At 42.9% G+C, this 27617-nt stretch overlaps 1 pseudogene; it reads left to right on the top strand.

Moving 5' to 3' along the window:
- The first annotated feature begins 479 nt into the window (after positions 1–479).
- On the top strand, positions 480–27617 carry LOC123934783 (annotated as a pseudogene).

Here is a 27617-nt window from a genome sequence, read left to right as displayed (position 1 = left end):
CTGGGGCTCTCTTTGGTGACATTGCTCAATGAAATGCTCCCTCAAGCCAGAAGCTATTGTAGACACTGGTCACCCTCTTGCTTTGACAACTTCTTCACAGACAAGACAGGTTTTCCTTTGTTTTCCCAGCTTCTTCTGGAAGACCTAGTTATAGACACCCAGGCAGGTACAAGTTCATGTAGTCCCAGCGTTCTACACAGCTGAGTCTGTCTCTGCAGTGTGGACTGTCCCCCAGACAATGCTTTGTTCCTCCTCTCTCCATCCCAGAGACTCACCTCTCGCACTGGGGCCTTGGCCATTCCCCTCTGAGGCCACTCTGGTGCTTTGTAAGCAGCCCCACTGTGGTGTTACATGAGGGCATCTTTAACGGGAAGGCAGAGAATGATCTACTTCCTCTCCTCCCCTCGAGGGGGACCACTTCCCCTTTTGTTTTCCTCAAGGACCCTTGTCATGACTTTCGGGAAGAAAGCAGCAGCATAATGAACTGGAGGAACACTCTGGGGACAGATGATGCAAGAGAGCCGCACAAAGGAAGGAGCTCTGCGAATCCCAGGGAGTCCCCCGCGGGGATTGAGGCCTCAGACGACAGGTGAGTACAGATTGTGGCGTGGGGCCCACTCAACCTGCTGTCCCAGAGCTTTTCTTCACAGATCTGAATCAAGGCCAAGAAGCCACAAACTCTTACTCGGCACTGTGGTGTTCTAGAGGAATACATAAGTTCAACTGTAAAATAAGGCAATAGTCCCACATGCTGACAGTCGTTCATATCAAATAACAGGACACAATAATTTCTCCCATTTCCTAAATGTCTTCAATTGCCTTATATTACTTGAATCTCTGAATCCAGAGCCTCTCCTCCAACATGAGAACAAAGGCAATCTTAGGAGGTGGGGAAGCTAAAATTAAACTCAGACACAGAATAGCAGGTGTTTTATTTTGTGAATTTATTGAACATATAATTACCAAAGAAAACATCTGGATCCCAGGCGTCCAAGGACCAAAATAGGCAAAAGATTAGGCCCCAATAATAAAGGAGCAGAAATCAGTGGCCCAGCCAGGGCTGCCGAGGAAGGGATGCGCAGTTCGGTTCAGCCCCCTTTATCCTGCTGCGGCTTCGAGAAAAAGGGAGGCATAATGCGCCGCATGGTCCGAATCACCAGGGAAATCTGGTCAAGACAGGAGATGATGGAAATCTGGAGTTGGCCAGGGTCTTCAGCAGTCAGTCGGCTAACAGGGAAGATAAAATAAAATTCAGGTGAGAGGGTCGGAGGGGTACATCGCCCATCTGTCCCTTCACACAGCAACAATCCTTCCTTAGACTTACCCCTTCTCTGTTCCCATTACAGCTCCTCCCGAACTCGCACTGTCCCCAGCCACTCGCCATCAACCTCCCCCGGACCGCTGTAAAACTAACACAGTCAGGATGCTTCCGTTTAAGTTAAGCTCCTTCCGAACTGGCCCTTGAAGTTCAGCGTTTGGAGTCAGGAAACGGTGGGCAATCTCCGCCTCCATGGGCGATGGGAAGGGCACAGTGAGGACGCTGGGGAGCTATGGTTAAGGCACCATCCATAGCATCCATTTCGCCTCTGCCACAGGCCTTCTCCTCCTCCATGAGGCCTCTTGTCTGGCCAGGCTGACCCTCAGGCTGTCCGCCCCCTCCCCCCGTACAAACACGGGCCACCCTGGACGGTGCTGCCACTACCGCCGCATTCCCCCCAAGCTGGTCTTCCCCACCTCCACCACCATCCTCCGCCAGCAGGGGCCAAACCCCAGCCGATACCCTCCAGATGTCCAGAGTTCTGGCTCCCCTTTCAAACCCGCTTGCCTGTGCCCCCCATCAAACCACCTTCAGCCCCTCCCCATGCCGTCCAGCCCACAGGGGTCCATGGAGAGGATACAACTGAAGCGGCTGGTTCCCGGGATCTCCAGCCGCAGGTGCTGCGTCTCCATCGGGCCCCGGTGCGCGGGGTGCTTTCTCCATCTGAGGAGCGCCGGCACACGCAGCGCCTGCTTCTCCCTCAATGCCGGGACTTCCGGGATTACTCCGGCTTCCGGCTTCCGCGGTGGCTGGGGTCACCGGGGTCCCCGGCGTCACGGGGTCATGGGGACCATCTGCACCACCAGGGGCTCTAGGGTCATGGAGCTCACCAGGACCACCTAGCGCACCTGCCACAATGCCCGCAGTGCCCGTCCCTTCGTGCACTGCTCTCCTGGCCCCTCCACCGCCCGCCTCAGACCCCATCTTCACTCCGCCTCACTCCTCACGAGGCCGGGAAGGACAAGGGCCTTGCTCACCAAGCTTCACCCCCTAGTGCCCACGGCAAGGCGGGATACACAGAGCGCCTGCGCAAACACGCCCCCTGTACTGCCCCCTGGCTGGTGATTGGCTCCCACCAAGCAGCCCTAGAGACCCCGTACATGCCCTCTGCACCCAGTCGGTGCCTGGCGGGCTTATGACGGTCCACTACCCACCTGTTGCGTATCCTTAGCGCCGCTGCCCGAGCAGGCGCCCTCGTGGCCCGTTCCTCTGCTGCTCGCACTACCTACTCACTCCCGACTTCCTGCCCACCCTGCTCCTCCTGTAATGCCTGGCGCCCTTCAAAACTTGTGCTTCTGTCAGCCTGGCCAAGCACGCAGGACCGGCTGGCTGACTGCATGTCCCCACATCAAGTCCTTCGCTCATGGCTTATTTAAAAAGAGGCCCTGAAATATTATGCAGCCATCAAAAAAGAAATGAAGTCTTATCATTTGCAATGACATGGATAGAACTGGAGGGTATTATGCTGAGTGAAATGAGTCAGGCAGAGAAAGACAATTATCGTATGATCTCCCTGATATGAGCAATTTGAGAGGCAGTGTGGGAGTCACTGCAGTTAGGGAGGGGATAGGAGGGGAAAACTGAAACCAGATGGGACCCGGGACAGAGACAAACTATTAGACACTCTTAATCTCAAGAAGCAAACTGAGGGTTGCTGGGGACTAGGGTAGGGATAGAGTGGCTAGGGGATGGACGCTGGGGAGGGCATGTGCTATGGTGAATGCTGTGAATTGTATAAGCCTGATGACTCACAGACCTGCACCCCTGGGGCTAATAATATATTATATGTTTATTTAAAAGTAATAAAATAAAAAATAAAAATAAAAAACAAGCCCTGAGCTGGATTTGGCCATGAAGCTGTAGTTTGCCAATTCCTGTTCTATGTCTTAACAGACTGTGTTGACCGCTTCTCTCATTTCCAAAGATTAAGGATCTCTTATGGTCTGTCTCCCTCTCTGGTTTCATCTTGTTTCTTTTTTTCCTCTCTTCCCCTATGATCCTCTGTCTTTTTTTCTCCAAGTCCACATATCAGGGAGATCATATGACAATTGTCTTTCTCTGATTGACTTATTTTGCTTAGCATAATGCCCTCTAATTCCAGCCACACCATTGAAAATGGCAAGATTTCAATTTTCTGATGGCTGCGTAGTATTCCATTGTGTGTGTGTGTGTGTGTTTATGCCACTGCTTCTTTATCCATTGATGTGTTGATGAACATCTGGATCTGGGCTCTTTCGATAGTTTGGCTATTGTGGACATTGCTGCTATAAACACTGGGGTGCATGTGCCCCTTTGCATCACTACATTTGTATCTTTATGGTAAATACCCAATAGTGTGATTGCTGGGTCATAGGGTAGCTCTATTTTCAACTTTTTGAGGAGCCCCCATGCTGTTTTCCAGAGTATCTGCACCAGTTTGCATTCCCACCAACAGTGTAGGGGGTTCCTCTTTCTCTGCATCCTCGCCAGCAGGATGTCGTTCCCTGACTGGTTAGTTTTAGCCATTCTGACTGGTGTGAGGTGGTATCTCACTGTAGTTTTGATCTGTGTTTCCCTGATGCCCAGTGATGTGGAGCACTTTTTCATGTGTCTGTTGGCCATTTGGAGAAATGTCTGTTCATGTCTTCTGCCCACTTCTTGATTGGATTATTTGTTGTTGGGTGTTGAGTTTGGTAAGTTCTTTATAGATTTTGGATACGAGCCCTTTATCTGATATGTCATTTGTGAATATCTTCTCCCATTCTGTCAGTTGTCCTTTGGTTTTGTCAACTATTTCCTTTGCTGTGCAAAAGCTTTTATCTTGATGAAATCCCAGTAGTTCCTTTTTCCCTTTGTTTCCTTTGCCTTTGTTTCCCTTGCCTTTGGAGATGTGTCTATCCAGAAGTTGCTATGGCCAAGATCAAAGAGGTTGCTTCCTGTGTTCTTCTTTTTTTTTTAAGATTTTATTTATTTATTTGACAGACAAAGATCACAAGTAGGCAGAGAAGCAGGCAGAGAGAGAGGGGGGAAGCAGGCTCCCCGCCAAGCAGAGAGCCCGATGTGGGGCTCGATCCCAGGACCCTGAGACCATGACCTGAGCTGAAGGCAGAGGCTTTAACCACTGAGCCACCCAGGCACCCCTGCCTGTGTTCTTCTTTAGAATATTGGTGGATTCCTATCTCACATTGAGGTCTTTCATCCACTCTGAGTCCAATTTTGTGTGTGGTGTAAGAAGGTGGTACAATTTCATTCCTCTGCATGTGTCTGTCCAGTTTCCCAACACCATTTGTTGAAGAGACTGTCTTTTTTCTATTCCCTATTCTTTCCTGCTTTGTCAAAGATTGGTTGACCATAGAGTTGAGGGTCCATTTCTGGACTCTCTGTTTTGCTCCATTGATCTATGTGTCTGCTTTTGTGCCAGTATGGTACTGCTTGTTGATTACAGCTTATTGATTACAGCTTGTAATAGAGCTTGAAGTCTGGCATTGTGATATCACCAGCTGCAGTTTTCTTTTTCAACATTCCCTTGGTATGTGGGGTCTTTTCTGATTCCATACAAATTTTAGGAATGTTCTAGTTCTGTGGAAAAAAAAAGTTGATGGTATTTTAGTAGGGATTGTATTGAATGTGTAGATTGCTCTAGGTAGCATAGACACTTTGACAATATTTGTTCTTCCAATCCATGAGTGTACAATGTTTTTCCATTTCTTTGTGTCTTCCTCAAGTTCTTTCATGAATGTTCTATAATTTTCTGAGTAAAGTTCCTTTGCTTCGTTGGATAGTTTTACTCCTTTGAATTTCCTTTTTTAACTTTAAAAGATATGAAATTAGTAATGGGGGAGTTAGCTCCTTTAAAGAAAAAAATCTCTATTAAAACCACCTTTTTGGGGATGCCTGGGTGGCTCAGTGGATTAAGCTGCTGCCTTTGGCTCAGGTCATGATCTCAGGGTCCTGGGATCGAGCCCCGCATCGGGCTCTCTGCTCCGCAGGGAGCCTGCTTCCTCCTCTCTCCCTGCCTGCCTCTCTGCCTACTTGTGATCTCTCTCTCTGTCAAATAAATAAATAAAATCTTTTTAAAAAAAACACCTTTTGGGGGGCACCTGGGTGGTTCAGTAGGTTAAGCCTCTGCCTTCGGCTCAGGTCATGACCCCAGGGTCCTGGGATGAGTCCCGAATCAGGCTCTCTACTCAGCGGGAAGCCTGCTCCCCCCTTCCGCCTGCCTCTCTGCCTGCTTGTGATCTCTCTCTCTCTCTGTCAAATAAATAAATAAATAAAATCTTTTTTAAAAAACACCTTTTTCAACAAAATAATCGTCATTGCCATCCTTACCTTCACACTTCTTGTTATTTTCTTACCATCTTTGTCTTCTTTCTGTTCCACTTTTTCTTGCTTTTCCAGCCTTTACAGGTCCATTTTCTGTCCTTACCTCAGGTCTCTGTTAGCCACATAGTTGATAATACCCATTCTGTATTTTTCTCCATTTGAACAACTTTATTATCCGCTCATTTCTTCCAGTTTCTTCGTGGCATCTCCCATGGAAAGGGCGGGATGCTCCCCATGACTAGATTGTGATGCTCAGAACAAAATAAGGAAATGGACAAAGGGCTCTTGAATACATTTGGATCGTTAGGTTGTTTCCTTTCCTATTTAGGGGAGAATGAGCTGTGCCTGCATCTACCATGTCTTGCCCTTTGCAGAGCATTTGCTGTATGAGACTGAAGCAGGTGAGGCTTCTGATGCTCATCCTGGCACCATCTGCACTCTCAATCCTATCCCTTTGGTCTATATGTCTATCCTGAGGCCAGCACCATGATGTTTTGATTACTGCAGTTTCGTAATAAGTTTTGGAATCAGGAAGTGTGGGTCCTATAACTTTGTTCCTTTTTTTCAAAATTCTTTTGGTTAATCATGCCCCCTTGCAATTCCACATGAATATAAAGATTGACATTTCTATTTCTGAAAAAAAAAGAAAGTTGGAATTTTTATGGGTATTGCCTTGAATCTTTAGATCACTTTGGGTGGTATTGCCACCTTCACAAAATTGAATCTTTCAATCCAGAGAGTCCAGAAATAAACCCATACATCCACGACCATTTGATTTTTAACAGAAGTGCCAAGACCATCTGCAGTGGAGAAAGAATAGTCTCTTCAACAAATGGTGTTAGGACAACTGATATCCACATGCAAAAGAGTAAAGTTGGACCCTTACCAAATTCCATATACAAAAATTGACTCAAAATGGATCAACAACCTAAATGGAATGTCTTTCCATTTATTTAGGTCTTCTTTAATTTCTTTCAGCAATGTTTTGTAGTTTTCATGCTTAATTCTTACACCTTTTTGGTTAAATTCATTTCTAAGTATTTTATTCTTTTGATACTATTGTAAGTGGAATTGTCTTGATTTCATATTCATAGTTCTCACTACTGATGTACAGAAAAACAACTGATTTTTGCATGTTGATCTTGTAACCTGAAGCTTTGCATAATTCATTTTTTAGCTCTAGCAGTGTTTTGTGGATTCCTTGGGGGTTTCTATATATAGGATCATATCCTCTGCAAATACAGGTAGTTTTACTTTTTCCTTTCCATTGTGGATGTCTTTTATCTCTTTTTCTTGCTTGACTGCTCTAGATGGAACTTCTAGTACAATGTCGAAAATCAGTTTTGAAAGTGGGCATCTTTTCTCCTGATGTTAGAGGGAAAGTCTTCAGTCTTTCACTGTTGAGTATGATGTTGGCTCTGGATTTTCATAAATTCCTTTTATCATGTCTAGGAAGTTCCCTTATATTCTTGGGGTTTTTAAATAATTTATCATGAAAGAGTGCTGGATTTTGTCAAAGATTTTATCTGTACCAGTTGAGATGATTGGGTTTTTTTTTTTTCCTTTGTTTTATTGAGTCACTGGTAGGTTTCACATATGGAACCACCCTTGCATTCCTAGAACAAATCCCATTTGGTGACTCTGTGTGTGATTTTTTTTTTTAAGATTTTATTTATTTATTTGACAGAGAGAGAGATCACAAGTAGTCAGAGAGGCAGGCAGAGAGAGATGGGGAAGCAAGCTCCCTGCTGAGCAGAGAGCCCGGTGTGGGGCTTGATCCCAGGACCCTGAGACCATGACCCGAGCCAACGGCAGCGGCTTAACACACTGAGCCACCCAGGCGCCCCTGTGTGTGATTTTTTTTTAAAAGATTTATTATTTTTTAAAAGATTTTATTTATTTATTTGAGAGAGAGAGCTTGAGAGAGAGCATGAGACAGGGACAGCACAGCAGGAGGGAGGCATAGAGGGAGAAACAGACTCTTCACTGAGCAGGGAGCCCAATGTGGTATTCAGTCCCAGGACCCCGGGATCATGGCCTGAGCCAAAGGCAGATGCTTAACTGACTGAGCCACCCAGGCACCCTATTTGTTTATTTTAGAGAAAGAGAGAGCACACACGAGTCAAGGGAGAGGGAGAATCCTTGAGCAGGCTCACCACAGAGCAGGGAGCCCACCATGGGGGGCTCTATCTCGGGACCCTGAGATCATGACCTGGGCTGAAAGCAAGAGTCAACCACTTAACTGACTGAGCCACCCAGGTGCCCCTGTGTGTAATTTTTAAATTTGTTCCTGGATTCAGTTTGCTAGTATTGTGTTGAGGATTTTTGCCTCTATGTTCATAAGGGATATTGATCTGTAGTTTTCTTGTGATATTTATTTGGCTTTGGTATCAGGGTACTGTTAGCCTCACAAAATGAGTGATCTGTTCCCTCCTCTTCTGTTTTTTGAGTTTGAGAAGGATCAGTGTTAATTCTCCTTTAAATGTTCAGTAGAATTCTCCAGTGAGGCCATCTGGTCATGTATTTTCCTTCGATGGGGAATTTTTTTATTGTTGATTTAATCTCCTTACTTATTATAGATATGTTTATATCTTATTACCCAAATATCCATGTAGCTTGCTCCTTCATTTCTTTCAAGTTTTTCCTCAAATGCTTACTTCTCAACAAGGTTTTCCCTGGCCATTATACCTAAAACGAATCCCCACCCACATCTCCTATCTCTCTTCCATGCTCTTTTTCCCTTCGTAATCATTGCCATATAACACACTATTTATTTACCTTATTTATTGTTGGCTGCCCCGCAGGAATGTAAGCTCCATGAGCAGCAGTGTCTGCCTGGATTGTTCACTGCAGGCCTAGTGACTGGCAACAGCAGATATTCAGTTACTATTTGTGGAATAAACGCATGGATAAATCAACTTATCTGGAACTCAGTGAGAGAACAGTTCCTAGACGAAGCCGACTGAGCCACGCAGGGGTCCCTCAATGATTATTATTTCAAGGCAGAATTATTTCAGGTACTTTATTACACACATCAGATCATTAAAACAACACTCTCAGGATGCCTGGGTGGCTCAGTTGGTTAAGCATCTGCTTGGGCTTGGGTCGTGATCCCAGGGTCCTGGGATCAAGTCCCACATGGGGCTCCCTGCTCAGAAGGGAGTCTGCTTCTCCCTCTGCCCCTCACCCCCCATGGTTTCTCTCTCACTCACTCTCTATCTGAAATAAATAAATATTTTTTAAAAGAAAAAGAAAAGCTGATAAATTATAAAAATCCTATTTTTAGGGGCATGGAACTACGGAAGCAATAAGAACTAAAGGGGCTGAAATTCCAGAGAGGGAAGTACTATATAATGAACATTTATATCCACCTCAAAATTTATATGTTGAAACCTAATTCCCAGTGTGATAATATTTGGAGGTGGGGCCTTTGGGAGGTCATCAAGTCAGAAGGGTAACTCTCATGAATGGGATTAGTGCCCTTATAAATGCAACCATACAGAGCTCCCTCACTCCCTCCACTGTGTGAGGACACAGCAAGAAGATGGCCATCTGTGAACCAGGAAGCAGGCTCTCACCAGATGCCAAACCTGCCAGCACTTCGATCTTGGATTCCCAGCCTCCAAACGATGAGAAATAAATACCTGTTATTAGAAATCACCTGTCTGTTATAGCGGCCCGAATGGACTAAGACAGAAATTAGTACTAAGAAGTGCTCCTGTAACAAATCTCTCAAAATGTGGAAGCAGCTTTGGAACTGGGTAATGGATAGAGGCTGGAAGAGTTTCAAAGTGCCTGTATTGATGTGAACAGACCACCAATGACAATTCTGGAGAGCTGTAGAGAAAGCCACAATCTTCTTAGAGATGACCTATGTAATCACGAACAGGATATTGGTAGAATGTAGATAATAAAGGTCATTCTGATATGGTCTCTGACAGAAATGAGCAACACATTATTGGACACTGGAGGAAAGGCCATCCTTGTTAAAAAGTGGCAAAGAACTTGGCTGAATCATGTTTGTGTCATAGTGGTTTGTGGAAGACAGAATTCACAAGCCATGAAATTGGATGTTTAGCTGAAGAAATTTCTTTTTTTTTAAGATTTTATTTATTTATTTGACAGAGATCACAAGTAGGTAGAGAGGCAGGCAGAGAGAGAGGGGGAAGCAGGCTCCCTGTTGAGCAGATAGCCCGGTGCGGGGCTCCATCCCAGGACTCTGGGATCATGACCTGAGCCAAAGCCAGAGGATTAACCCATTGAGCCACCCAGGTGCCCCTAGCTGAAGAAATTTCTAAGCAAATTGTTGAGGGTGCAGCTTGGCCCTTCCAGATTGCTTATAGTAAAACTTGAAAAGAATTGATTTGAAGACAGAATTGTTAAGCAAAAAAGAATGCATAACTTAAAGTTTTGGAAAATCCTGGCCTATCCATATTGCAAAAAACTGACAACACTAAGAATGTGGCCAAGTGACCTGTTGGGGTCCGTTATCAAAGGAACAAGACTGAGACAAAGTGAAAGTTATGTGAAGCTTTATTCTGTCAAGCATTAGAAGTCAGAATGACCGGCCAGGGCCTCCTCCGAAGAAACCGACCCCCTCCCAATCTCACAGGCTGGTTTTATAGGGCATAGACCCAAGGTACGTGGCTTCTATTGTTAAGGCGTTTACTCCTGGAATCGATACCCGGAACCATACCAGGAACTACAGGGGCATTTATTCCCGGAATGAAGTCCGTGGATGTAAACAACAATATGGCTACCCAGGCAGTATGGAGCTGCTCTGGCTAAGCAGGCCCTAGTAGTTAAACAGGTTTTAACATTAAATTGGCCCTAACATTCCCCCCTTTTCTTTGGAGATTAGTCAATTCTTTGACTTTGCAGCCAGTTCTTGAGGGTGAAAGCAGGCTGACCTGAGGTGTCGTTAACCTTGAGTGTTGTTCCATCTGCTCTTTTCCTAATTTTCTATTGGGCTGTTTTAGGCCAATGAGGTGTGCCCTGGCTGCTGCTGAGTAGGAACAGGGTTAAAAGTGACCAAGTTATGAAACCCTTTTGAGTCTTAATTTTAGTCCACAGTTAGTGGGGTCCACTGGCAGTGGCTCCCATTTCTGGGGATGTCCTTGCTTTCAGCTCGTTTGACGTGACACACGTGAATCCAGGCCCTGATGCCTTCTACTTTCATTGCTGTGGGGGTGGTCAGGATGACAGTAAATGGTTCCTTTCAGCAAGGCTCCAAGTTTTCCATTCGCTGGCGACGTATCCAAACCAAGTCTCTGGGTTGGTAAGGATACGGTTTTATTTCTGTCTCCATCTCAGTGTAGGCAGTTTAGATCCCTGCATGGGCTCTTTTTAAGACAGACTGTAGCACCTGTAGTGACTGGAGTACAGACTGATCAGTCATTTCTGTTAGGGCAACCTCTTGTAGCCGTGGGCAGAGTAGAGGGGGTCTCCCAAACATTATTTTAAATGGGGAAACCTTGTTTAAGTAGGGGGTACACCGCACCCTAAAGAGGGTGAAGGGAAGGAGATCTACCCATCCACTGCCAGTCTCCAGAATTAACTTTGTCAAGGTCTCTTTAAGAGTCTGGTTCATTCTCTCTACTAGTCCGGAGTTCTGGGGCCGGTAGGCACAGTGTAGTTTTTAATTATTGCCCATGGCATTGGCCAATGTCTGTGAGACTGAATTCACAAATGCAGGGCCATTGTCTGACCCAATCACGAGAGGAAGCCCAAACCCAGGAATTATTTCTTCTAGTAGATTTTTGGCTACCATTCCTGCCATCTCATGTTTGGTGGGAAAAGTCTTTACCCAGCCTGAAAAGGTATCCATAAAAACTAACATATATTTGTGTCTAATGGGTTCTGTTATTATCCCTACAGAATATTAGGCAAGTTCATCTAAATGAACTATTGTGTAACTTCTCTGAAGTTTAACTCAAGTTGTTTAGCTTAGGTAAACAAACATTTAAAAACAACAAAATCTTGGGGCACCTGGGTGGCTCAGTGGGTTAAAGCCTCTGCCTTCAGCTCAGGTAATGATCCCAGCATCCTGGGATCGAGCCCCGCATCAGGCTCTCTGCTCAGCAGGGAGCCTGCTTCCTCCTCTCTCTCTCTGCCTGCCTCTCTGCCTGCTTGTAATTTCTGTCTTTCAAATAAATAAATAAAATCTTAAAAAAAAAGACAACAAAATCTAGAATTTAATATCCACAAAGGTGTGTTACTGAAACATAATTTTTCTCTCTAAAATAACCCTCATTTCCAGAGGTAGCCAAATCAGGACTAATTTATTTGAAAAACAAGTCCAGTTTTAACAAACTTGGCCTAATTATTTACATAAGCTCAGCAAGAACAGTGAGTGTGATCATATAGATCTTTTAGAATCTGCTTTGCTGGAACTTTTTATAAGAAATCTCTAGGTTGAACTTGTAATAGTCTCTCCAGGCCAGAAGCCAAGCCAAGTACTTGCCATCAGATATGCCTGCAATACCTGTCGAATTGGGTGAATTCCTCTCCCTGAGGTCCCCAATGTATCCTGAGGTTCCTGCACCTGCCAGGAAGTGACATTCTTTACTCACCTGGTGAGGCTCCTGAGAACTCTGTAAGCAAGGTATCAGGCCAACAGTTTTAAGGGGCTTTATGGCTCCAGGTTTTATAAAGTCAAACTTAGTTCCTTTAAGCTGTCTGGTCATATCTGAGTCTTTTTTAAATACAACATTCCAGTCAAAGCCTTGGTAAAATAACCAGTGTTTCCAATGGTGTCCTGTTACAAGGAGAACAGATTCTTATTGAACTTATGCAAATGACTGACTGCCATGGAAGAAAGGATACTTGCTGAGACCTTTTGAGTTTCAGAGGGTTCAGACAGAAAAGTTGAATGCCTTGATTTGTTTATAAGTGAATATTTTTACATTTCTGTAAGTCACAGACATCTTAAGAAAAAAAGTATTCTTAGTCTGGAAAAGTAAACATTAGAGAACCAGCAATGTTTAAAATAACAGATACAACATTAAGAGACATAACATTACAATCTTTTAGTTCATCTAGTCCTATGTTACTAATTCTGGTTTAGTTTGAATGTAGCTCTTACTTCTGGAAATTTTTACCCATTTCTGTTCCAGGATTTCAACATATCAAAGACCTGTATTTGTCCTGAAAGTCTCCCATAAAAATTTCTTTTAAGGCAGAATTCATTTTACAAGAGAATTAAACAATTACAAATGACAAACACTCAGAATAGATATGGTTAAATATCAAGTGATGACCTGTATCAAAACATTAAAACTTTAGGAAATGCATAGAATCTCTATAATAGTTATAGCATTTCCCAAATGTAACCCAAGTTTTATCATCGGTTTAGCAGTACTTCCTGAGTAACTTAGCATACCAAGGAAAAGCCTTATGAGTCAAAGAGATCTCATTTATAATTTAAATCTTGTTGACAGTTGTTAAAATCTAAGTTTTTGGTTTTATTTTAAAGATTTTATTTATTTATTTGACATACAGAGATTACAGGTAGGCAGAGAGGCAGGCAGAGAGAGGGGAGGAAGCAGGCTCCCTGCTGAGCAGAGAGCCCGATGTGGGGCTTGATCCCAGGACCCTGAGATCATGACCTGAGCCGAAGGCAGAGGCTTTAACCCACTGAGCCACCCAGGCGCCCCTAAAATCTAAGTTTTAAGGCACATGCTTATATAGGATTATGGATGCTTAAGATCTGATAAAACAAAACATAGAAACTGGTTTCTCTGGGCAGGCAAAAAGAAAACAATTTACATTCTCTTTTTAACAGCAAGTCAATTAATACATAATAGTTAACATTTACTTGAGTGGATCATCAATCTAGATTTGTCATGACAGAGGGCTTTAGTCTTCCTTGCTTAAATACTATGCCTCATTTAAACAGAAGCATTTTACAATTAAAACAATAAAAAAGATTTATTAGTCTTTTCCCTTTTTGTGAATAAATCCATCAAAACTGATCTAATATGGTCAAATTTTCAACATATTTCATTGTTTCCTTTCAAACCTACAAACCAAGGCAAATAAGTCACTTTCCCCAAGTCTTCTACAACTTACTACATACCCTCAAGTTTAGCTTTTATTATCTCCTTTTATGTTCTGGTGCAACCAGATATTTTTACTTTAAGACAAACCTGTTTACTCTCTTAGGCCCTCTTTTTTGTGTGTACAGTTTTTTTTTTTTAACTTACTATCAGTCAACTGCCTTTCCTCTGTTTTTTTTTAGACAACATTAAAACTTTTAATAAAAACCTTATGGCATTTTTGGGGGGTTTTTTGTTTTTGTTTTTGTTTTTGTTTTTTGATAGTCCGTCCTGACCATACCTAAATTTTTTTTTCCTGAAGATTTCCCTTCATAAACCTTTTACAACTTTTTTTTGCATCCAGGTTTTGTCCCAAGCCATTTCCTTTCAAACAACCATTTCAGTTAGGACAAAATTACCTTTTATCTTTAACAAAATGTATTCCCATTCCTTATCTTTCTTACGTATCTCCTACTTTTTTTACATATAGGGTTATTTCCCTTACTTCCATCAGTCTTAGTTACAGTTAGCAGAATTTTCTACTCTAAGAAACACTTCAGTCTCTAGTGATGGTTAAGTAGTAGCCAATTGTGAACACTTACAACAGAAGTCTGTAGATGGCAAATTTATGAATCAGTTAAGCACAAAACATGTTTACCAGCAGATTTAAATATTCTTAGTTTCTTTGCAGTAAGAAGTCAAAAGCACAACCTACATCAAGTACTCAATGCTTTAGCATTTTATCCCATTTGGTTAAGACCTAGATGTTCAACAAATTTAATTCCATTTGTCATCCAACCAAAACTTTAAAGTTTCAGGTTACCAAAGACTTTGAAAGTTACTTTAACAATTACCCATTAAAACTTTGAGACAGACAATTAACCATCAGTTCAGTTATTTCTTTGCTAACAGATTTTAACAAATAGCATGAGCTTATTTGACCTTCGGTAAAATTTGATTGAAGTTTAATTAAACTGACAAACTTAACTTAGTTCAAATACTGATTTATGTTTCACCTAGACCCACTCCACTTTTAATGTTTACCTGAGACACGGGTGGGAAGATCTGAAGTTGGGGGTTTTAGGTCCAGGGGCTTCTCTTCTTGCTCCTTGACAGTGAAGAGGGAAGGAGCCATGGTGCAGGAAGCACCGAGGATGGTCTAGCGGCCAGTTATGCAGGCCACACCCAGTTGGTGCAGAAACAGAAGGGGAAGTGCTGCCAGAAGGCAGAGAAAGGATTCCCAGTTTTAGAGAGTTTCCTGGGTAAACCTTGTCACCCAACTGGGTGGTTTTACCTTGAAAATCCTTGAAATGCTGGAGAACAAGACTTAGGGGTGTCATAGGTCCCTTACTCTCTGCTTGCCCCATTTCTTCAAACACAACAAACAACACAACAGACAACAAAAAGACAAGACAAAGATAACCGCAGACCAGACCCAGCAGCCCTTCCTCAACCAGATATCAAGTCTAAGGGTGTACAAGATATAATCCCAACTCAAAAATACAACCTGCCGGGGCACCTGGGTGGCTCAGTGGGTTAAAGCCTCTGCCTTCAGCTCAGGTCATGATCACAGGGTCCTGGGATCGAGCCCCGCATCGGGTTCTCTGCTCAGCAGGGAGCCTGCTTCCTCTTCTTTCTCTCTGCCTGCCTCTCTGCCTACTTGAAATCTCTGTCTGTCAAATAAATAAATAAAATCTTTAAAAAAAAATACAACCTGCCGCTTGTGGGGATTTTCTTGGTCCCCTGACTGCCTAGGAGGATTTGAAACCCCTGGCGATCTACCAGTGGAGGGATGGGGCGTCCCTGCATCCATTCCAGCCCTGGGGAGCAATGCTGCATCCAGCTTCTCCCTGGTGGGCTACACCCTGGAGCTCCGCAACCAGGCAGACAGACCAGATCCTGCAGAATAAAATCTCGAGATCTTACCTCTGGAGCCTTTTCCCCAAAATTCTAATGCTGACTCAGTTCTCATTGTTTGATCGCAGATGAGCCCCCAGAATGTTGGGGTCCATTATCAAAGGAACGAGACTGAGACAAAGTGAAAGTTATGCAAAGCCTTATTCTGTGCCAAGCATTAGAAGTTAGACTGACCAGCCAGGGGAAGAAGACTGAGATAAAGTGAAAGTTATGTGAAGCTTTATTCTATGCCAAACATTAGAAGTCAGACTGACCAGCCAGGGCTGCCTCCGAAGAGATCTACCCCCTCCCGATCTCACAGGCTGGTTTTATAGGGCAGAACCACAGACCCAAGGTACGTAGCTTCTATTGTTAAGGCGTTTACTCCTGCAATCGATACCTGGAACCATACCAGGAACTACTTTTTAGTAGTTCATTCCTGGAATGAAGTCAGTGGATGTAAACAACAATATTGTAAACAACAATATGGCTACCTAGGCAATATGGAGTTGCTCTGGCTAAGCAGGCCCTAATAGTTAAACAGGTTTTAACATTAAATTGACCCTAACACTGACCACTTGATTGGGAGATTAGTATGGATTTGCTATCTTGACAGAAGCCAGGTACTATTCTTTAAGACAATGGAAGGATGACCTCAAAGGTGATTCAGAAATCATCAGGGCTGACACTCTCATCCCAAGCCCAGAGTACATGGGGTTTGAGGGGCATGGCTGCCTCCGCCTAGGTTTTAAAAGACAAGGTTACACAGCACAGCATCAGGCATGCAATCCCAGCCCAGGAGAGCTTCAGAGCCCCAGCAAAGAGCAGCTTCAGGCAATCCCACCAAGCCATGTGGTAACATTGCCACCCCAGTGGGCCCAGAAGACAGAGCATTGAGCCAAAGAAGATTATTCTTGAGGCTTAAGGTCTACTGGAATTTGCCCCACTAGATTTTGGACTTACTTAGGACCTGTCCCTCTTTTCTTCTTTCCTATTTAACCCGTTTGGAATGGGAAGGTCTATCCTATGCCTATCCCACCATTTTATTTTGGAAGCACACAACATGTATGTTTCACAGGTTCACAGATGTAAAGGAATTTGCCTCAGCTCATACTTTGAGTCATATCCACATCTGATTAGGTGATATCTACGTGAGACTTGGCTTAGACTTCAGAGTCCATGCTGTAACTGGTTAAGACTTTGGGGGCTCCTTCAATACAATGAATGCATTTTGTGTGCAAGAAGGACATGAATTTTGACAAGTTAGGGTAGAATGTTATGGTCTGAATGTTTGTGTCCTCCAAGAACCCACATATTGAACCCTAACTCTCAGTGTGACAGCATTAGGAGGTGAAGCCTCTGAGAGGTGATTAGGTCATGAGGGAGGAGCCCTCATGCATGGGATTAGTGCCCTTATGAAAGGGATCTCAGAGAGCACCCTTGTCCCAGCTGCCAGGCGAGGACACAAGGAGAGGGTGGTGATCTATGAATAAGGAACTGGGCCCTCACCAGACACTGAAATCTGCCCTTGATCTTGGACTTCCAGCCTCCAGAACTGTGAGAAATACATGTGTTGTTTACAAGGCACCCAGTCTGTGGTATTTTTATTATAGTTGCGTGAACAAACTAAGACAGGGAGAAACTTTTAGACATGAGCTGAGGAACTGCGGCTGCTTTTTGTTTAAAGGAACATGTTGGCTATAGTTGAAGGATAGATGCTGAATCTGAACTTAACCCATACAGAAAGCTACTGCTAAGGTTCAGAAACAACATGACAGATTTTAACAGTTATGTGGGGCTGTAGTGACAAAACTGAAGACGTCAGGGTCCTCAAACCAACAGGTGCTCTCTGCCAAGACATGTGCAGAGTTCTGAAGCTGTACAGGGTCAGAGGCCATAGACCTAAGCTGAGCAGTGGTAGCCACTTTCTGTAGTCTCACCGTGCTTGGGAAACACAGACCTGCTAAAGGAGAGAGGCCCTGAAAACACAACAAACAAAATTGAAAGCCCTGGAAGGAGTGATAAATTTATGCTGACCAGCTGCAACCACTTTTCCCCTGGAAATTACTTCAGCTCTCAATGCAGATAGAGGCAGAGGGTTGCTGTTAGGGGGCAGAGAAATCAGCAGAACTTTAAGTGGTCAAGTGGAACCGAAGTGACAAAATTAAAGACTGGGGGGATATACTACTTTGCTAAGGTGGTCGTTAAAAAGTACAACAAACTTACTGTCTTTAAACAATAGAAAGTGATTCTCTCACATTTCACAAGACCAGAAGCCTAAAATCAAGATGTTGGCAGCCATACTGTCTGTAAAAGCTCTTGGAAACAATCTGTTACACACCTCTCACCTAGTTTCAGCTGGTCGCCAGCAATCCTTGACATTCCCTGGCTTATAGGTGACTCACTTCAATCTCTGCTTCCATATTCACATGGCATTCTTATTTCTGTGACACTGCCTATGTCTCTTCAGGCCTTTTTTAAAAAGATGTGTTTATTTATTTGAGAGAGAGCATACGCAGGGAAGGGGCAGAGGGAGAGAGAGAATCCTAAGCAGACTCGCTGCTGTGTGCAGAGCCTGAAGTGGGGGTTAAATCTCATAACACCAAGATCACAACCTGAGCTGAAATCAAGAGTGGGATGCTCAACCAGCTGTGCCACCCAGGTGTCCCTCTTCTTCTAATGACATCAGTCGTATTGGATTTAGGGCCACCCCCACACTAGTATGAGCTCATCTTTACTTGATTACATCTGCAAAGACCCTATTTCCAAATAAGGTTATATTCACAGGTACCAGGGGTTAGAACTTGAACATATCTTTCGGGGGTCACAATTCAGTTCACAATAGGGGACCTCAAACACTCAGTTAGTCTTTAGCTCAACACATATTTACTACATAGTAATTGAATGGAGAATAGAAATCACATGATGATCTCAATAAACACAGAAAAGGCATTTGACAAAATCCAACACCCTTCATGATAAAAATATTCACCAAGCTAAAAATAGAGATGTTTGGCTGGCTCTGCATGTGGAGCATGTGACTTTTGATCTCAGGGTCATGAGTTCACATCCCACATTATGTGTAGAGATTACTTTAAAATAAAATGCTTAGGGGCACCTGGGTGGCTCAGTCTGTTAAGTATCTGCCTTCAGCTCACGTCATAATCCCAGGGTCCTGGGATTCAGCCCCACATTGGGCTCCTTGCTCAGGAAGAAGTCTAATTCTCCCTCTCCCTCTGCCCCGCCCCTCCTACTCATGTCTTCTCTCTATATAATAAATGAATAAAATCTTTTTTTAAAAGTTCAAGCAAGGGCAACTCGGTGGTTCAGTGAGTTAAGCCTCTGCCTTCGGCTCAGGCTATGATCTCAGGGTCTTGGGATGGAGGTCTGCATCGGGCTCTCTGCTCGGAAGGGAGACTGCTTCTTCCTCTCTCTATCTCTCTCTCTGCCACTTGTGATCTCTCTCTCTGTCAAATAAATAAACAAAATCTTTTTTTTTTTTTTAGTTCAAGCAAGACAAATACAAAAAATGTGTTATCTAGGCACACTGTAGTAAGACTGCTAAAATATAAAGACAAAGAGAAAATCTTAATTGCTAAAATACAAAGAGAAAAAATCTTTTTTAAAAGATTTTATTTATTTTGACAGAGAGAGATCACAAGCAGGCAGAAAGACAGGCGGGGGTTGGGGGGGAGCAGATTTCCTGCTGAGCAGAGAGCCCGATGCGGGACTCGATCCCAGGACCCTGAGACCATGACCCGAGCTGAAAGTAGAGGCTTTAACCCACTGAGCCACCCAGGCACCCCAAGAGAAAAAATCTTAATAGCCAGAGGAAAAAGGAGGAGAAATAACACTAAAATGAACAGCTGAATTCTGCACAGAAACAGCAGAAGCAGAAAACAAGAAAATCATAGAAAGTGCTGAAAAAAAATAATTTCCAACCCAGAATTCTACAGATCCAGTAAAAATATCCTTCAAAAATAAAGGTGATATATGTGGCATTCCCAGCATGATAAAGAGGTTGACAAATCTTATCCACAAAAAAGTCAAATACAAAACTTGACAAGTTATTGTTGACCATTTCAGTGTTCTGGAAAGTAACCAAAGGTAGACAACAAACTTTTACAACTTCAGTTAAGGGCAGCAGGAGTCTGCAGTCTTCTTGCCCAGGGCACTCACCCTCCGCACCACCAGCTTCCACCTGATAATCACCCCACATTTGGGGGCCCCCATCTCATCAAGAGAAACACCACACTCCCAACCCACACACAGATCAATCTGTAAATAGTGAAAAGAGTTTTGGGCTCAAGGAGTTTCAGCACAATCTCTACCAAAATCACTGGCTTAAGCACTAAGTTATGCAGACACTAGGAAGCCAGGTTAAAACATAAAAATAAGGGACGCCTGGGTGGCTCAGTTGGTTAAGCTCCTACCTTCACCTCAGGTCATGTTCCCAGGGTCCTGGGATTCAGCCCTGCATCGGGCTCCACATTTGGTGGGGAAACTGCTTCTCCCTCTCCCTCTGACTGTAGCTCCCCCAGCTTGTGGTTGCGCTTGCTCTCTCTCGCTCTCTCTCTCTCTCTGTCACATAAATAAATAGAAATCTTTTAAATAAGTAAAAATAAGAATTTTTCTAATCTGAAAAGAAAAAACAGCAGCTGTACTCCATGAGACAGACAGATTGTAGTGGGAGTGATACATTTCACAGTTTAGGTCCAGGAAAGTTATTAAAACAGAGCAAAGCAAAACAAAAAACAAATACTCAGAAATTACCCATTTTTTCAACAACAACAAAAGCAAACATGCAAAGCATAGGGGCATGGTAATTTTGTGTGGCACCCTGATGATCTTGCACATCTCCACATAGGATACATAGGCGAGAACTGACTACATCTGACCTCTGTCTTGGCAGAATACCCTGTGATTCTCCTGGAGCAAGGGGAGAAAAGACTGGTATGGAGCTTCGGTGAGGCATTTTCCGATCCCTATCTTTTTGTTTGTCTGTTTGTTTGTTTTAAAGATTTTGGTTTTTTATTTGACAGAGAGAATTCACAAGTAGGCAGAGAGGCAGGCAGAGAGGGGGCGGGAAGCAGGATCATGACCTGAGCCAAAGGCAGAGGCTTTAATCCACTGAGCCATCCAGGCACCCCTTTTGATCCATATCTTTTTTTTTAAGATTTATTTATTTGACAGACAGAGATCACAAGTAGACAGAGAGGCCTATAGAGAGAGAGGGAGAAGCAGACTCCCCACTGAGCAGAGAGCCTGATGCGGGGCTCGGTCCCAGGATCCCAGGATCATGACCTGAGCCGAAGGCAGAGGCTTTAACCCACTGAGTCACCCAGACGCCCCTCCCTTCTGATCCATATCTTAAGGGAAACTTCAGCAAAGCCATTTTTCATGTATCTCCCCAGTTGCAGTTGGGCACAGAACTTTCTACCTTGTCTCCACTCAGCTTACAGCTTCATAATTCTATACAAGTCTACAAACCTGCTTGGCTGTAATTTTAGAGATGACTCCTCAATGGCAGAGTGTTCTACTGCCTGTGTCACCTGTCATCCGGTCCCTCTGCTTTGGTGTCATCTTGTGAGACCAGAGACATGATCTGACACTGCACTGATCTTGCTTTTGTTAACCGTGTAAGTAACATACTATCTGAATCCATTTGGGCTCATTTTTGCCTTACCAGCTGAATCTATGGAAATACTGAAACCTAGAAGCCACAGTGCTGCTACTCAGGACCCACTTGACAACTTGACACAAAGAAAATGGTAAGTTTGACCCACAAGTGAGAGCAGTCAAGAGAATCTGACTTTGAGAGATCTAGATATTCAATTTAGTACTCAAAAGTTTCAAAGCACCTACTAGGAATATGTTCAAAGAATTATAGGAAACTATGTTCAAATGATTAGAGGAAAATATGACAATTCATCAAACACAGAGTTTCAATGAAGAAGCAGAAACTACATAAAATAACCAAATGGGAATTCCTAAGTTTAAAGATTAAAAAACTGACATGAAAACTTCACTACATGGGGCAGCTGGGTGGCTCAGTTGTTAAGCATCTGGGCTCAATAGCAGATGAAAATAATATTTGAAAAAATAGATGAAAGAGGAAAGAATCAGCAAACTCAAAGATAAAGCAATATAAAGTACCAAATCCAAATAATAGAAAGGAAAACTGAAGAAAAATTAACATAGCTGTATGTACTGGGAGATGCCATCAAGTGTGATAACTTAAGTGTAATGAGACTCCCAGAAAGATAAGAGTTAAAGAAGTAAGAAGAAAAAATAATGACTGAAATATTCCCATATTTGATGAAAAATATTAATATACAGAACCAGGAAGCTCAACAAACTCCAAACAGGACAGACAGACAATGACCCATACCTACATACACCCTAGTCAAACTGTTCAAAGCTACAGACCAAAAAATCTTGAAGGCAACAAGAGAAAAGCAACTTGGTCATGTACAAGGGAACAACAATTCACTTAATGGCTGACACGTCATTAGACTCAATGGAAGCCAGAAAGCAATGGATGACATTTTCAAAGTGTTGAAAGAAAAAAAAACTGTCACCCAGTAATTCTGTTTCCAGAAAAACTAGACTTGAAAATAAAATTAAAATAAAGACATTCTTACATGTATTTACTTCTTAGTTTCCTTGAACATTGGTGTACTTTAAAAAACTTTGAGGCTAGAGTAAGAAAAATGAAAATGAATGTTCCAAGAAAAGAAGCACATCCATATGGAGATCTGGAGGACATTTTGATTAAGAATTTCTTTCTTTTTAGAATATACTGTGTTCATGTTGCAGATACTTCTACACTATGATATTTTAAAGAATCATTGAGTTTCTGGGGCACTCCCAAGGTTGGGGGTGGGTGGTAAAGGGAATGTAACTCTATGCATTGTGAATATATTTATTTTCAAGTTGAAAAAAAAAACAAAGACATTCTCGGATAAGGAGTGAGAGAATTTGTTCCTAGTGGGCCCAACTTAACAAGAAATACTAATGGAAAACTTTCAGGCTAGAATAAAATAACAAATCCACAAGAAGAAACAAAGAATTAAGGGAAATCAAAATACAAAAATGGATTTCAATACTCCACTTTAATTTTTTTTAAGAGAGAGAGAGAAAGCACGGGGGCAGGGAGGGGCAGAGGGACAGGGAAAGAGAGAGAATTGTAAGCAGGCTCCACACCCAGCATGGAGTCCCATGTGGGTCCAATCTCACAACCTTAAGAAATCAGGAGAAATCAGGAGTCAGATGCTTGACCAAGACACCCAGGCACTCCTCAGTACTCCACTTTAAACAATGGATAATCATCTAGATATAAAATCAGTAAGGAAACATGGGATTTGAACTATACTTCAGACCAAACGGGCCTAACAGACATATACAGAACATTCTATCCAACAGCAGCAAAATACACATTCCTCACAAGCACACATGGAACATTCTCAAGGATAGATCATGTTAGATACAAAATAAGTCTTAGCAAATTTAAGAAGATTGAAATTATATCAATATCTTTTCCAACCACAATGGTATAAAACTAGAAACCAGTAACAGGAAGAAATTTGGAAATTTTATATATTCATATTGGAAATTAAGGATCACATTCCTGAACAACCAATGGGTCAAAGAAGAAATCAAAAATCTCTTGAAAGGATGCCTGACAGGCTCATTCAGTACAGCATGCCACTCTTGATCTTGGGATTGTAAGTTCAAACCCCACATTTGGTGTAGAGAGTACTTAAAAATAAAAAAATTTTAAATACCTTGAGGGGCACCTGGGTGGTGCAGTCAGTTAAGGGTCCAACTCTTGGTTTTGGTTCAGGTTGTGGATTCATGGTTGTGGGATTATGCCTCACATCAAGCTCTATGCTCAGTGCAGAGTCTGTTTGAGACTCTCCCTCTCCATCTGCCCCTCCCATTCATGCTCACCCTCTCTCTCTCACTCTCTCTCTCAAATAAATAAATCTCTAAAAAAATATCTTGAGGGGTGCCTGGGTGGCTCAGTTGGTTAAAGGACTGCCTTTGGCTCAGATCATGATCCCAGGGTCCTGAGATCAAGCCCTCTATCAGGCTCCCTGATCAGCAGGAAGCCACTTCTTACTCTCCCTCTCCCCCGGCTTGTATCCCCTCTCTCACTGCCTCTCTCTGTCAAATAAATAAATAAAATCTTTTTTAAAATCTTGATACACATAAAAGTGGAACCACAACTTAAAAAAAAACTTACTGGGTACAACAAAAGCAGTTCTAAGAAGGAGGCTTTTAGCAATAAATACCTACATTTAAGAAAAAGGAAAGATTTCAAATAAACAACCTAACTCTATACTTCAAGGTCTTATAAAAAGAACTAAGTCCAGGGGCACCTGGGTGGCTCAGTCAGTTAAGCATCTGCCTTTGGCTTGGGTCATAATCCCAGGGTCCTGGGATTTAGCCCCGCATCAGGCTGTATGGTCAACAGGGAGCCTGCTTATCCCTCTCCCTCTGCCTGCCGCTCCCCCTGCTTGAGCTTGCTCTCTCTCTCTCTGTCAAATAAATAAAATCTTTTAAGAAAAAAAAAGAACCAAGTCCAAAGTTAGCAGCAGGAAGGAAGTAATAAATATTAGGACAGAAATAAATGAAAAGAAGAAGAGGGGCACCTGGGTGGCTCAGTCAGTTAAGCACCTGCCTTTGACTCGGGTCATGATCTCAGGGTCCTGCTCCATGGGGAGACTGCTTCTCCCTTTCCCTCTCTCCCTCTGCTGCTCCGCCTCCTTGTGCACTCTCACTCACTCACGCTCTCTCAGATAAACAAATAAAATCTTAAAAAAAGAAACCAAGACTAGAAAAAACAGAGAAAAGATCAACAAAACTGTTTTTTTAAAAAAGATAAGTGAAAGTGACAAACATTTAGCTAAGACTCAGGAAAAAAACAGAGAAGACTCAAAAAATAAAATCAGAAATGAAAGAGGGGACATTACAACCAATATCACAGAAATACAAAGGATCATTAAGGGACTACTATGAACAATTATATATCAACAAATTGGATAACCTAGAAGAAACAGGAAATTCCTAGAAACACACAACCTAACAAGACTGAATCAGAAAGAAAAAGAAATTCTGAACAGATCAATAATGAGTAAGGAGATTGAATCTGGGGCACCTGCATGGCTCGGTGGGTTAAAGCCTCTGCCTTCGGCTCAGGTCATGATCCTGGGGTCCTGGGATTGAGCCCCACATCGGGCTCTCTGCTCAGCTGGAAGCCTGCTTCCTCCTCTCTCTCTGCCTGCCTCTCTGCCTACTTGTGATCTCTGTCTGTCAAATAAATAAATAAAATCTTTAAAAAAAAAAGGAGATTGAATCTGTAATCACAACCCCCACACACAGAAAAGCCCTGAACCAGATAGTTTCACTGGTGAATTTTACCAAACATTTGAAATATTAATGTCAAGCCTACTTAAATTCTTCCAAAAATTGAATAGGAATGAATGACCCCAAACTGTTTTAGGAAGTAAGCATTCTCCTGACACCAAAGCCAGGTAAGAACACAACAAAAAAAAAAAAGAAAGAAAGAAAGAAAAAGAAAATTACAGGCCAATATCAGAAATGAGCATAGATGCAAAAATCCTCAACAAAATACTAGCAAACTGAATTCACATTAAGAAGATCATACACCATGATCAAATGGGATATTTCCCTGAGATGCAAGGATAGTTCAATATCTGCAAATCAATCAATGTGATACACCACACCCACAGAATAAAGGATTAAAATCAGGATAATCTCATAGATGTATAAAAAGCATTTGAAAAAAGTTCAACATCCTTTTATGATTTAAAAAAACTCAACAGGGGCACCTGGGTGGCTCAGTGGGTTAAAGCCTCTGCCTTCGGCTCAGGTCATGATCCCAGGGTCCTGGGATCGAGCCCCACATTGGGCTCTCCGCTCAGCGGGGAGCCTGCTTCCCCCCTCTCTCTGCCTGCCTCTCTGCCTGCTTGTCATCTCTGTCAAATAAATAAATAAAATCTTTAAAAAAATACATTTTAAAAAAACTCAACAAATTATGTTACAGGAATGTACCTCAACATAATGAAGATGATCTATGACAAGCCCACAGTTAGTATCATGCTCAGTGGTGAAACGTTGAAAGATTTCCTCTAAGATCAGAAACCAAAACCAAAACAAAACAAAAAGACAAAGGTGCCCACTCTTACCATTTTTTTAAAGATTTTATTTATTTATTTGAGAGAGATTGAGCACACACAAGCAGGAAGCGGCACAGAGGGAGAGGGAGAAAGAGAAGGTAACTCCCTGCTGAGTGCAAGGCCCAATGTGAGGTTCAATCCCAGGCCCTGAGCTGAAGTCAGACACTTAAATGACTGGGCTACCCAGGCACCCCCCATACCCCCACCATTTCTATTCAACATATTACTGAAAGTCCAGAGTAATTAGGTAAGAAAAAGAAATAAAAGGCATCCAAATAATAAAGGAAATGGTAAATTATCCCCTAAAGAATCTACCAAAAACTGTTAGAACTAATAAATGCATTCAGTGATGTTGCAGGATATAAAATCAACACTAAAAAATCTGCCGTTTCTAAACACTAGCAATATACTATTCAAAAAGAAATTAAGTAAATGATCCCACTTACAATCATATCAAAACAATAAAATATCTAGGATTAAATTTAACTAAGAAGGTGAAAGATCTGTACAGTGAAAACTATAAAACATTAATGAAAGAAATTGAAGATGACACAAATAAATGGAAATATAACCCATATTCATGGATTGGAAGAATTAATATTGTTAAAATGTTCACACTACCCAAAACAATCTCTATCAGAATTCTAATGGCATTTTTCACAGAATTAGAAAAAACACTCCTAAAATTCATATGGAACCACAAAAGACCCCAGATAGCCAAAGCAATCTTGAGCAAGAAGAACAAAACTGGAGGCATCAGGCTTCCTGATTTTAAATTGTATTACAAAGCTATAGCAATCAGGAGTCCCTGGCAAGGGAAGAGTGTCAGAGGCAGAAGCAACAAAGTTCCCGGAGCTTCTTCAAGGCTGCTGTCCGGGTTGCCTCTTTGGCCACCCCCTCCCTGCCTGGCAAAGGCAATGGCTTCCAAACTCCTGCACGCCATCGTCCTATGGCTTCCAGTATCTCTCCAGCAGCCACTTCTTCTGCAGGAACATCAAAGCCAACACCCAAGTGGTGAAAGGGCAAAGCAGTACAGGGAGAAAGGTCTTGTGGTTCCAGGTCATGTGATCACCTGCCTAATGATGCCAGAGCTGGAGAATGGGCCTGGCCGCGCTGGCTGCTAGACAGTTTTCCTACGACATTAGTCCAGGCTGAAGCCATGGACAAAAGCTGTGAGCTGGATGGAGCATGGTGATCACTTTGAACGTTGTGCTGGAGACACTCAAAGATCGTCTCCGCTGACGTTGGAGTCACCTCCTAGTTAACCTGGATTTCAATCCACCTGCTGGGCACGGGATTGATGATGTCATGGGGGAACGATTAGTCCAGCAGGTAGATGATGACCCCGAACCCGCGGCAAAGCCAGTCATGAATTATACAAGAGCCAAGGAGCGCTTCGCCAATTTTCTGCAATGGAGACTAACAGAATCTGGGCCTATGTTTACACACTTTTCTCGAACATGATCACACCTATTCAGTCCAAAGCAGCAGCAGAACCAGGAAAATGTCATTCATTCGGTTGTGTGCGTGGTATTGGTGCGGTGTCCAAGTTCGAAGCTGGTAGGCAGAGCTCACAGAGGCTTTCCTAGCCTAGATGGTGAGCTGACATGAAAATGAATGAGTAGAAAGCCTTCCTGAAGAGGCTCCTCTCTGCCTTTTTCACAAGAAGGGTCCCCTACACATGTCTCAGATGCCTCTGCGCATCTCAAGCCCTTCACAGGAAAGCAAGTACAGGTTGGATTTCAAAGGGCATCTAACCGAAACCCTAGCTGATTTCTGACCATCCTGTTGCTGTCTTAGCAGTCTTTTCACATGTGACAGCGTTGGCCTCTGGTTCCCCCGCCCCCCAAAGGCTGCTGA

Source organism: Meles meles, chromosome X (assembly GCF_922984935.1).
Source record: "Meles meles chromosome X, mMelMel3.1 paternal haplotype, whole genome shotgun sequence".
In the NCBI taxonomy this organism is placed as follows: domain Eukaryota; kingdom Metazoa; phylum Chordata; class Mammalia; order Carnivora; family Mustelidae; genus Meles; species Meles meles.
Note: the sequence above shows the minus strand (reverse complement) of the source record. Positions and strands in the feature narration are given on the sequence as shown.